Source organism: Stigmatopora nigra, chromosome 5, assembly GCF_051989575.1.
Source record: "Stigmatopora nigra isolate UIUO_SnigA chromosome 5, RoL_Snig_1.1, whole genome shotgun sequence".
Taxonomy (NCBI): Eukaryota; Metazoa; Chordata; class Actinopteri; order Syngnathiformes; family Syngnathidae; genus Stigmatopora; species Stigmatopora nigra.
In genome coordinates, this window is record NC_135512.1 from 5,594,030 (window position 1) to 5,607,706 (window position 13,677).

The 13,677-nt window shown below is 36.2% G+C and overlaps 1 long non-coding RNA gene across 4 annotated transcripts in view; it reads left to right on the top strand.

The window, feature by feature from the left end:
• The window catches only part of LOC144196901 (uncharacterized), a 28,809-nt gene that overhangs the window by 1,786 nt on the left and 13,346 nt on the right, over positions 1 to 13,677 (top strand). For all 4 annotated transcript variants that reach the window (XR_013326409.1, XR_013326412.1, XR_013326410.1 and 1 more), the window contains exon 2: positions 9,326 to 9,398. This is a non-coding gene — a long non-coding RNA (uncharacterized LOC144196901). The remainder of the gene's footprint in view (positions 1 to 9,325; positions 9,399 to 13,677) is intronic.

Here is a 13,677-nt window from a genome sequence, read left to right on the forward strand (position 1 = left end):
TTTGCTTATGCAATTGGATTAATATAATAATTCCTATAATACCCTTACCTAACATTTCTTGTTACTATATTTGGACGGTGCACTGGATGAGTTGACATCTTAAATTATTAGGCAAATATATAACTAACTTCAGGGAAGCTCTGGACATTAACGTCCTTTACATCAAAAGTTGACTTTTTAAGTTTTTTTTTAATTTATAGTCAGTGTGGACTTTGGTTCGGGTGGTCGCAGCGGTCGATATTTGCCCAGATTAATCAACTCAGATAAAAGGGGGAGAAATGTGAGCGTGTTATGGATTAAACGGCATACCTCCTGGTTGCCACGGTAACTGGCAGGAGGAGCGGACACCTGTGAATTATCATCAGTGCCCCGGCAACAGGATCTTAATTAGAGGAGCTTGGGAACCAGCGTCCATTCAATACGTTATCAGCGGCACGGAAATCAAAGAGTTAGCGTTGAAAAGCGCAGCTGTTTGTCTAATGCAGTCCGTCAAACAAGTGGCGTCATTTTCGATATCCCGAAACTACCCGAAACTATAAAATATAGATCACATTTTTTGGGGTTTATTATTTGGATATGGAACACAATTTTTCACTTTTTAGTTTTGACATAATTCTACCTCTAAAGAAGTAAATGTAAATTTCAACATGCAACAAAAAAACTCATCATTTCTTATCCCTCTTAACTCATATTCGTCCAATCATGCACCTGCAGTTTTTGAATTAAAATGATTTTTCACCTGAACCGAAAAGCAAAATTAGACTGGAAGTCTTGGGAATAATAAAAAAAAAAAATGTCTGAAATAACATGAGGAATATTAAGAAGACTGGTCAAATGCCAAAAGTTAAAAGACACACATAGTGTAGTTCACAAAAGGATAAATGAACCTGTTGGCATTCTAGAAAACAAGCCTGACATTTTATTAGAAGCACGATGCACTGTGACTTTTTATTACTTGCTGTCAGGTGTTGAACATGTTGTTTGTGTTGACCAAACTGGGGTGCCAGTTTAGTATGAATTGTAAATATTGACCTGCCACGGTGAAAAAAATACATTTTTTTGCAATGTCTGATTTGCTGGAAAGTGAAGACTTTTCACACTTAGAAAAAATCCACTAAAATCTTGGAAATATATCAGATTTTGCTACTTTGTCAAATTTTACTACCAATGTTTTCCTATAGTTGTGATCATCTAGTTATGCACTTAATTCAACTCAGTGAAATGTGTATTTTTGTGCTGACATTAATGTTCAAACAAGCGATATCTTTTATCATGTACACAAAGAACCTTTGTTGTGTGATGAGAGCGACACCTGATAAAGCGGGTCACTCATCATGATAGTGTTGGTCTGGAACTGAGTGGCATGATTACCACAACAAAGATGGACAACAGAAATGGTGAATAAAGAAAAGCCGTACACACAATCATTAAGTCAGGAAAATTATGATTAGAAACGTTTTAGCTTCAAAATATAGTGAAGCATTGAATAGGCAAAACAAATAACAAAAAAACCCTTACAAACTCAAGATAAAAATACACCAGGCGACGGTACGTTGCATTGATGATCAGCCAATCGCAGGACACAAAGGATAACCATTCAAATTTAGTGTTCAACCAGCCTATCCTGCATGTTTTGGGATTTGGGAGGAAACTGGAGTACCTGAAGAAAACCTACGTTAGACATGCAAACTCAACTCAGCGAGGACCAACCTGGGATTGAACCCTCGACCCGAGAACTGTGGGGCCGATGCGCCACTCATAGTACATAAAAAATATATTTCGTAGTGACTCTGTCTCAGCTCTTCCAACCAGTAGTTTTTCAATTCTAGGGTTAATTTACCAATTTTGACATGCACAGTTTCTGGATATGATGACAATTAGGCTTTTGTCCAGTCAATGATGATGACAAAGCCTATGTCCGATTATTATTTATTATCATTATTATCATGATTATCATTATTATCATTATTATCATTATTATCATCATTATCATCATTATCATCATTGGTATCATTAGTATCTTTAGTATCTTTAGTGTCATTAGTGTCATTAGTATCATTAGTATCATTAGTATCTTTAGTATCATTAGTATTATGAGTATCATGAGTATCATGAGTATCATGAGTATCATGAGTATCATGAGTATCATGAGTATCATGAGTATCATGAGTATCATGAGTATCATGAGTATCATGAGTATCATGAGTATCATGAGTATCATGAGTATCATGAGTATCATGAGTATCATGAGTATCATGAGTATCATGAGTATCATGAGTATCATGAGTATCATGAGTATCATGAGTATCATGAGTATCATGAGTATCATGAGTATCATGAGTATCATGAGTATCATGAGTATCATGAGTATCATGAGTATCATGAGTATCATGAGTATCATGAGTATCATGAGTATCATGAGTATCATGAGTATCATGAGTATCATGAGTATCATGAGTATCATAAAAACTAAGTAATGATTTGTGTTTTTTTGATTGGCCACTTAGTATTGGTATGATCATGCACGTGGATGGTCATCTGTGTCTCTATGTGCCCTATGATTGACTGGCGACCAGTCTAGGGTGTAGTCTGTGTTACGCCCAAAATTCCGTGAGATTTTGCAGTGGTGCAAAATGTTTCTTTGTCTCTCCGTTCTGCTTGCACAAGCCAATTAGTTTAACTACGGCCGAGCTCAAGGCAGTCGGCTTCTTATTGATCCACGGATTCAAAGTAACGAGGCAGTCCTCTCCCTGTCACTCAGATTTCGACCTCAGTATAAACAAGTTTCTGATAACTACACTTCAAAATCCCTCTTTCATTTCATGCTGAACTATCTCTTGTTTTGTTTTGTCTTGTTTTTTTTTTAAATCTCAATCAAGACATTAATCAAAGCCAGTGTGAAAGCGATCAAGGTCTTAGAAAAAGTGCTAGTCCCCCGGTCATCGATTCCTGCGAGAAAGCAGTGCGGTACGCGCTTGGAAAACGCTTATCCCGTCATTTAAAATCCGCCCCAAATGCCTCCACTCTTATCAAATTGGTATTCCGTGGCAAGAAATGAGAAATCAAGCGACTTCTGGTCTGGACTTCTCACACTCTTAAATGTGATGCAATTACATCTAAAATTCCAGATAATCGACTTTTCAAGTAGGCATGAAATGGCCTTCTCATTTCATCTGCACTTTTACATGCTTTTGAAACGTTTGAAATTGAATTGTTTGGTAATTATGTTGTGCAGAAATGTAGCTGTTTTTATGCTTTTTAACTCATTAGTCATTTGAACTGATATGACTGGCATCTGTTTTTGATTGGTTAAAATTAAATAATCATTCATGAAGTTATATTAATTACAGGAGTGGTAAAGCTGTTGATTATTTTTTGTAGTTTCAGTGTTGTAAGTTAGATAGTATGTTACTAATGAGTTTGTGGGCACTTTAAAAGAAAAAAAACAGTTTTATACTTGAACTGTCTTATTTTATCTTTTATGGGACGAAAATAGTTCCAGGGTTTTCCCAATAATGAAAACAAATTCTGGATGTGGCATAATTGATAAAATTGCACTGTAAAAATACAACTTTATTATTCCTGCTCACCACAGATTTGAAGTAGCAGTTCTCGAATTCTCTTAAAGTAACTTGTTAAGATTACCGTATTTTCCGCACTATAATCCGCATCACAAAGACTCAATTTTTCCTCATCTGACAGTTTAAGTGCTATTTACTTCACTGAGTTCATTTTTTTAATTACTCGATTCTTTTTGAATATCAATACTAGCAACTTTCCACTCTGTTTGATAATTGGATGACTTCAGACATTGACACTCCCTCCACAGTCTTACTTGCATCTCGGTGGAAGTTATGAAGTTCTTTTGATGAAACAACTTGTTTGGACAGCTATGTCGTGACCTCACAAAATACAGTAATCCATCTTGTCCTTGTAGCTGCATCTGAGGATCAAGTTTTTGCTTTCCTCAGTGATGGCTGAACCCAGTGAGGACCTAATGAAAATACGAGCACCCCCTCACGTCAATTCTGCAATCAGAATGTGTCTGACCCCCTCGCCCCACCTCTAACAATCCATTTTATGTGGCTGAGAAAAACAATTTATTACATTCAAGGAGTAATCAAGGACGACAAGTACTTTTGTCACTCTCTTTAAATATCTCATTTGGTTAATCAGATAGCTGTGTTTGCTTTTGCCAACCATTTTGAATCAATTTCATTTTAGGACGTGAGCATTTGTTTGAAAGGGAGGGGAATTATTCAAAGGTATTTTGTAAATGGAATTATGCAGGAGTTAAAGAATACATTTTCACAAAAGGCACAAGAAGTGTGAGGGTGCTTCACTTACATGAATTTGAGGGAGGGGCTAATTTATGAACACATTGTTAAAACTTCCACATTTTTGATTTAGAGACAAAAAAGGTGTCGTCTCAGTTTAAATAAATTGCATGCACCTTAAAATGTAGTTTACATTAAAGTATTACTTAGGGATGTGACTAAAAGGTATTGAAGTTTTTATAAATTAAGTATTTGTTTTGTTTTGTATTAGTTATGTAAAATAAAAACAATAATGTGCAATGACAGTAAAACTATTTTTTTTCGGTTGCTGTAATAAATGGGTTGATTACATTTTTTTTTAAATAACTATGCATTTTGAGTAAAGGCTTAACATTCTTAAGTGTCAACTTTAGAAACTCTGTCCACTCAAGTGTCTCTGAAAGGGTTAAATTCATATTTAGACTCTCTCCATGGTACTCATTTGCTCGTTGGGGGCTGTTGCCACGGTAACAATATCTAACATTTACGGCTAAGCTTATGGCTCAAAATGAATATTTGCAAGCGCTGAGTCTGATTTGATCAAATAACAACCATAGGCCAAAACACTGTGCCCCAAAATAATGAAAGTTGTGGAACACAATATGGACTCCTGTTATTTGATTTTATATTGTTCTTTTTTGAAAGTTGGGAGAGTTCATATTTATTTTTTACTCATTTCAAACAAATCATTATATCCTAGTTGTTTTAACATTTTTAGTGGAGCCTTTTTTTCCTCTCAAGGCAATCTGTGATTGTTTTTATTGGATTGGTAATGACCAGGTAAAAAAAAATGCTCTAGTTCATAGTTATTTTCATTTTAGTGTTATATTTGTGAAGAAAACACAAGGAATCCATTTTGATGTTGAACAACGATCTAATGCCTCCATTAAAGCTTTTATTATGACATTGTTATCATGATTGCAAGCTTAGTTTGAGCAGCATTACTCGCTGGAGGGAAAAATGGGCTTTTTAGCGTTTATAATATTAGAATTAGAGTCCAAATCTATTTTTTATGACTCCAAACTCAGCCCCACTGGTGTCACTTCACTGGTCTTCCCACATTTCACAGCTTTTGCTCTTCACCCACCACTGTTGTCTTCACTGCAGACATCTTTTTTATGCTTCACTAGCTGTCTGATAAGAACCAGAGAGATAGGAAGGGGTGCTGGAGACTGGTAGATTGAGGCAAATGAAAAATGTTTAGCTTGAGAGGATGGAAGTGACTTCTAAAAGACCCTCTTTCACTTTTTTTCCCACATATATGGAAGCTATTTGGGTTTTTATTGAGGTAGCGTACCGACCGCAATAGGAAATTATCCAAAATTTACTCGAAGTGCCCTAAAATGGAAACAAAAAAAGTGATGGCTAATCCATTTAGACTTAGAGTACATCAACATGGATGGCTTTAGTCAAGCAAGTAAGATTTTTGGGCCTGAAATAAACAGCTTTGTAAATAAATAAAATGCAGCCCACATGAAGTGGAATTGAGTTAATGAGGCCCGGGAATCAACCCAAGTTTGACACCTTTGGAGTAGAGGATGCATTACAAGAAAAGATGCTCAAAGTCATTTTATGAGAACAGCCACCTCATAGACACACTATAATGTCCAGAACTCTATTGGGATCTGTGTGTAGTGCTTCAGGTGTCCTCATCAATTAAAAAAGGCAGGATTTGCATTGTTATGACTCTCGTGATAAGCTCCGAGTTGATTGTCTAATCACACGAAAGATAATGAAGGGGAAGCAACCAAAGCACATTATGTCCATCAACATGTGCTACCCTGTCAGTTCGAGCCATCTGTTGACTTCTCCTGCTATGTAAAAACGATTTTTGGGCTTCTATCTTGACAAATGCGGAATAAATAAGAAGTCATATTGTCCTGATGAATACATCGAATACTGTCATTTGCTATTTTTGTTATTACGCAAAAAATAGAGTGGAAATGTTGAGTTTCAATGCTTAAAAAAAGTATTACCGTATTTTCACGACTATAATGCGCACTTAAAAGTATGATTTTTTTTCCAAAATAGACAGGGCGCCTTATAATCCAGTGTGCTTTATATATGAAAAAAAATGTCATTCGTTGAGGGTGCGCCTTATAATGCAGTGCGCCTTATAGTTGTAAAAATACAGTCCTCAAATTAACATGTCCTTTACCATATTTTGGCATGTATTAACTTTATTTTGTTTAATTGATTTTAAAAAATCTTGGTAAAATGAGGTTACAGATCTCTCCATAGATTTATAGTGCCACAGCTTTCCCTTTATTATGAACTGCTTCTAAAAAATATATATTGTAAAAAAAGATACATAAAAGCAGTTTATAGAATTTTGTAAAACCTTAAAACAGACCACCCACCAATGCTTCTCATCCAGATCATAAGATGGCAGGTGTTGTGTTTCCTGAAGTAGCGAATCAACCTTAATTGGCCCGCAGAGATGATGGTTGTGATTGTGATGTTTGGAGAGTACACACAGCAGAATACCTGATGATCCTCCCCAGTGGAAGTAGGGACTCATATTGAATTTATTTTATTATTTTATTGGTTGAATCACCTCCAAGCTCTTCTCCCCAGCCTCTGTGTACCTGTGTGAATTTTCACAGTGCCTCAGGCAGGAGCTTCCCAGTTTTGCTTCAGAAAGGATATCACGACAGTTCAGTGAGGCATCACCATGTCACCTTTTTCTATGGAGCTCCACATCAGCTTTTGAAAGAGCAAGGGAAAAACTCAGCACAGTTAAATGTGGTCAAGATGACCTCAATCGTAACAAAAATAAATAAATACTCAAATGAAATGACATCTATCCATTCCAAGCTCCACTGCCAAGGCAAAATATTTTCTAACCCATCTTGACCTGCTTATTAGAGGCATTGGTTAGGTTTCTAATCTAATTTTTATTCCAGAATATTACACTATTCTACAAGAGCGCCATGATTGCAGACTTCTGCCTCAGCAGCCAAATTCAAAGCATTTATAGTAGAATTACCACCACTATAGTTCCCATCCCTCCTTCTCAATCTATCACCTACCCTGCAAAATATGAGTTAAATAGACGAATGCGTCAAATGATAGCCAGTCCTTGTCTGACCTTTGACCTCATTAAGTTGACCCCGGAGCTCGTTATTCAACATTTGTAAACAGCCCAGGTCCCTTTGCGTCATTATTCATCACCTCAGTATAACCTAGCCTAACCTCTATCCTCAATTAACTTATTCATTTGCTATCTTTGGCCACTTAAATGTATACGGAGAAGATATTTGTTTGTCGTTATCTTGAATTTGAAATAAGCAGTCAAATATGTCCCCTGGTTTCCAGGTAAAAAACCCTAACATGGTTTATGTAAATTGTGTTCAGCTGGGGCACAGACCACTTCTGCCAGTATTTGTATATGCAATAAAGTTATTATACAAGCTAATTGAATGTCAGCAATGCACAAATATACAAGCCAGGGGCTTTATACAATGCTATTAGTATGGTAGTTTGCTACAGGTAAGTGCTCCCTAATGGTTTAAAAGATCTGCTGAAAATCTATCAATCATCTTAGTGTGTCCCTGTGGTCCCTCTAGCAAAAGTATACTTAAAGTCACCATTGTTTTTGTAAAAGTAAGACTTTTCCATTTATTCATTCATTCATTTTCAAACACCACGTATACCCTGTGTCAAAGTGGCGGCCCGGGGGCTAAATCTGGCCCACCGCATCATTTTGTGTGGCCCGGAAAAGTAAATCATGAGTATCGACTTTCTGTTTAAGGGTCAAATTAAAATGAAGAGTATAGATGTATATTACATTTCCTGATTTTTCCACTTTTAAATTAATAATTATAATTTTTTAATCATTTTTTTCTGTTTTTATTTCAAATATCATTTTGTTAAATCTAAAAATACATTTAAAAAAACTAAAATAAACATTGTTTTAGATCTATAAAAAACTGAATATTCAGGGTTTTTAATCCAGTTCTTTTATTCCATTTATTAAAAAAAAATCAAAATATTATATCTAGAATGGTCTGGCCCACATGAAATCGAGTTGAACCCGAGTCTGACACTAACTTATACTCACAAGGGTCGCGGGGGGAGCTGGAACCTATCCCAACCAACTATTTGTAGACACATTAAGCATAACACAATGTTTTGTCATTTATATTTAAAAAAAAATGGATTTTTAGCTCCCTTTTAAGCTGTTATCGTCACTGCAAAAGCTTATGCTGTAATTTCTGTTTTTATTTAGCCTTAGCTTGAACCATTTTCAGTTTTTTTTCATAAATGAGTTTGCAGCCTTGACCTTAGTGTGAGAGTTGACTCTTATAAATAGAAGAGGTCACACTTATCCACCTCATTGCCATTATACATCCATAATCTCCTCACATTATGCCTCTCACACCAATGCACGCGGGTTTACGACCTGGTAATTCCGTCACCCCCGCACACATCCGTGTCGACATTTTGTTTAAAAGTTGCAATTACATCTGGTATTCATCTATTTGTAATTATACCCTGAGTGTCCAGCTCCATGTGCCCCCAAGTGCAAAACCACTGATTAGCTAATCACATTTTCAAGTGAATCAATAATTTATGAAAGTAATTTGCAAAAAAAAAAAGAAAAGTTATGAATTGCACATTCTGTTGCAGTACAAGTTGAGAAAAAAAACTTTATGTTCCATGTATATAAGTTGTTCTTTAAGTTCCATTTAGAAATATCATCTTATAATATGACCTATTCGATTGCTCTTTGCTTTTTAAAATTAAAAAAATGAAAGAAAATTGAGAAGTATTAAAGATCAAAATGGGGAAGAAAAGATGTCAAACATAATAGCGGCACACCGAAAAGCGAAATAATTGCCTTGAAAATTGTGGCCCTTTTCCACCGAGGCCCAATTAGAGCCCGATTATAAAATCGCAATAATGACTCATCATTTAACATGCAGTACCGCTGCTCACACTGGTGATTTTGCACGTGTCCACCATGCCATTAATCCGTCACGCCTTCCTATCTTCTCTTCTGTCAGACAAAAGGAAAAAGAACAAAGAACATGTGGTGGGTGAAACTTCATTTTAAGTGAGGCGATGGTGGCAAGAGAGGTGAGAAGCTAAAAGAAAGACACACACATAAAAAAAAACGACATGGATAAGTACACATTATCTTATGAGGACATTCTGATTTTATTACCCTAATCCTTCCATCTAAACGATAATAATCTTTCCCGATCGAGTCCTGTCGTAAAGAATAATTAGAAATGGATATCTGTGTATTTGAAATGTATCTTTCTTTAGTGAAATTAAGGTAATTGTCAATGTTATGGAGGGGTACAAGTATCTCCTCACTAAAGCAATTTGCATTGAATTGAATGCTTTTGTTGTCATTATACAAGTACAATGAGATGTAAAGCTTTCATCAGATAGTGTACAAATAACAATATATAAACAATAAATAATCAATAAATGAGAATGAATGAGTGTATGGACGCAACAACAAACAAGCAGACACATAGTAAAATCAATATATACCGAGTAGAGATAAATAATCAGTAAATAATCAATAAATAAGTAGTCCAATTGAGGTCAGCAGAGCGGAACAGTGTTTGAATCCATTTGAAATTTTGATTGTTTTGTCAATTTTTGCCTTTTCAACTTATGTTTTTCCCGTATTTTATAGTTTTTAGTCGTTTTTGTCCACCTTTTCACTAAATAAATATAGCATGTGAGAAAGCCATCCACTTTGAAGAAAATTTTAGACTTTTACTTGGGCCCTATGTGACTAAATATGTACCACGTTGCATTTATACAGCATTTTCTCGCTTAATAAGGGCAATTGCAATCATCAATAAGGGGAGCAATTTGACAAAGACTTTTGTTGAAGCCAATAAAGCCCTTTTTCACAGCTACTATAAGCTCCCTTTTACTCCTTTAAAATTACATACATTTTGGCTATCTTGCACATGCATTGAGAAGCAGATTTCTTACATCTCCTAATGGTACAAACAACACTAACAACAAAACAATGTGCTTTCCCGACTTGTTTCCAACGTTACCTCTGGCGTCCGCACTCATCGCTACATGTTTTGAAAGAAGCATGAATGGTCATTACAGTCATTACCGTTCAGGCTCAGCACAGTGTAATAAGCAAAGCGATTAAGCACATGGTTCTCTGCGGCTGGTAGATGGTGAAATGTTTTGTGTCGGAAAAAACATAAGCCCGAGTATGGGAGCCATCTGGGTGGGGTATGTATCGTTGTCATTATGTTCCTCTGGAAGGAAACGTTCATGTTGGATTTTCTGAGACTGAATGTGCAGTCACACACTGGATGGGGAAAAAAAAAGTATTTTGCTACTATACTCTTTTCTTGTTCTTCTCAAAAGCTTGAGATGAAATGTGATGGTTTGATTTTGGCTGGAGCAGAGTAACGTTGTTTGTAGAGAACCACTAGGGAATGGAAAGCAAGATGTCAAAATAACCTTGTTCCCAAAATGGATGGATCGGAAAAAACTTGAACACTTCAGTAACTGCAAGAAAAAGGAGTAACTATTCTGTGAGGAATACTCTTAAAACCCTTTGACTGCCTAAAACAATCTCATGACAGGCCTAAATAGCAAATATACACCTGATGCCATTTTTTTTATTGAGTTACATGGTTCATACACCCTGTAGAAACAAAAAAATAATATTTAGATTATGTGCAACCATCCTTTCCCAGCTCAAATAATAACCCTCCTTAAAACAGCTGTTCCAATGTAAATAAAAGACGAGTGCAGAATTTTTTCGGCTTTTAAACCCCCAAAAGCTTTTATTTTCCATGAAAAAATATTGATACAATAGATATGGATACCGTATTTTCACAACTATAAGGCGCAATGCAATATAAGGCGCACCGTCAATGAATGACACATTTTATTTTTTCCCATATATAAGGCGGACTGGATTTTAAGGTGCTCTGTCTATTTTGGAGAAAATTTAAGACTTTTAAGTGCGCCTTATAGTCCTGAAAATACGGTAATACCACAGAGCTAATATTGGTATATTTGGATGGGAAATGGTCTCCACAACATAAAAAAAAAAATTGGGCTGCAGAACAAGATATTCTGTGAGCCAAGAAAAATGAATCCAAGTATTTTTCAGACTGACAAAGACTGACCACATCACACCAAGAAACCGGTGTAAGCATTTCCAATTTTTGGACGACTAACTCATCCCCTGTTATTGGCTGAATAATTTCTATCTTGGCTCTCAAGAGTTAAAGAGCTTTTGATGGTGAAAAGCAATTTTCAGCTTCATCAGCTAAAAGCAAATTGACAAAAGCGTAATTGAGCTAATTACCCCTAATGAAACGATGGCATAAAGTGCAGGCCTGTCTGCAAGTACCTAAATGAAAAGGATAATTGCAGATATTGAAGGATGCATGAAGATTAGCTAGTGATTTAAAACGCAAAACATATTACTCCTGGCATGAACGTCATTGGGTCCAAAATGGTAGCGCCATCCTACCGTGCCACAAGTGCTTATTTACATTAGAAAAGCTCACTTGGCGACGAAGTGACATTTGTCGCCACGTTGTAATTGTCAACGACAGCCTGGCAAAGCCGTTGCTTGAGGATAATTGTGTCAGAGAAGTAGCGCTATCTGCCTTTTCCTACATGCTCGGCTGAATGCTGTAATTACTTTTCATCATATGCCTGTGCGCCACTCAGGAGAGCGTGGAGAACTTTCACTTCTCAACAGCATTGCCTTTCACTCACACTCAAATGTCAAAGAAAATTGGGTGTACAGTCCAAGCAATGAAGTCAAGTGCAATATATATATTTGCCACTGCCTTATTGAAATAAATACCAAATAATGTACAGTGAAAATACCTATTAGGACACTTATCTTTGGCCACCTTAAAACTGTACAGCCAATGTTTTAAAGGTGTATAGTGGCGCCATAAAATCAGATTGACGTGCCTTCAATGGGAATGTATTAGACCAAGGGTGTCAGACTCGGGTTGGTTCGCGAGCCATTTTAGATATAATATTTACATTTAATTTTTATAAATAGATTAAAAGAACTGGATTAAAATTGCGAATTATTATATAGATCCATAGCAATGTTTATTTTACTTTTTTTAATATGTTTGTATATCTTACAAAATGATTTTTCAACTAAAAACAGAAAAAAATATTAAAGAATTGGACTTAAAATTGGAACGTAAACACTACCTAAATATTGTTTTTTGTGACCCAATTTAAATGTTAGTTTTTATTTTTTGTCCCAGAGATGAATAAATTCATGAATTAAATCTGAACTTATTGTTGCCAATAGCTTTGAAGTTAATTAGTAAGTGTTTTTGTCAGATTGATTTTGTGGTTTTTGTGTCCTTAGGCAGTTGTGACTTTTATGGAGTATGGGCAGGTGGTCATTATTAATTTTGAAGTTTTTTTTAATTAGCAAAGCGTAATTAACATATTCCAGCAGATAAAAAGATAAAATGCCCCATTGCAACATGGTACTGTTCATTGAATTAAATATTCTATTGCCCCGATGAAGAAACCATTTATTTTTAGTTCAATATGACCCCTAAAAACATATCCATCAATATAGCCAGTGAACTAGTGAGCTAACTACATAGATGCCAGCGCTCACGGCAAGGTCCATCAATACTTGGTTGTCACCAAAAATAGACTAATCGATACAACTGCCTCTTTATGTCGATGTAGGAGCTCAGTGTGCAACTCTGTCAATACGCGATTGTCGTTAGTGTGTTGTAATGGCAAACCGACAAACAGCTTCTAGAAAAAAAAATCGGCATTCCCACATAGACAGCTATAACTAACCCCTTCCCTATTGTGCTGTGCAGCAAAACATATGGCAAACTTTTTAAAAAGGATAGAACAAATTATTTTTCTGACCCCGTAGTGGGAATGGCTGCTGCATAATGTACGATCAGTTGAATTATGCATGTCGTAGAGCAGTGTAAATTGTTGCTTATGTTCTCCCTCCCTCCCGTCTGTTAAAATATGCTAGCCAGCGTGCTGAGCTCTCGCAAAGAGGAAGCATGGCGACGCTTAATGACTTGTCTGCAAAGCCGGAATTTTTAAGAAACCAGAGACGGCCAGTCGGCCTCGACGGGAGACCCCGGTGCCCGCAATTCATCTTCATTTTAATTGTGAAGATTCTATGTCGGTTGCTGGCTATCTCTTTCCCAGGTTAATAAACCAAAGGCCCCGAAGCCATTTTTCAAAAACTCATTAATGTATAAAAACCATGTGAGAGTTGCAGGTGTAAAGCCAGCGGGAAGAATGGCACACTGTATAGTTGAGATGAATTACCTGCTCTTTATCTCTTTGTTCAGGGCCTTGACATTTTGTGGCTGCTTTTTACACTTCT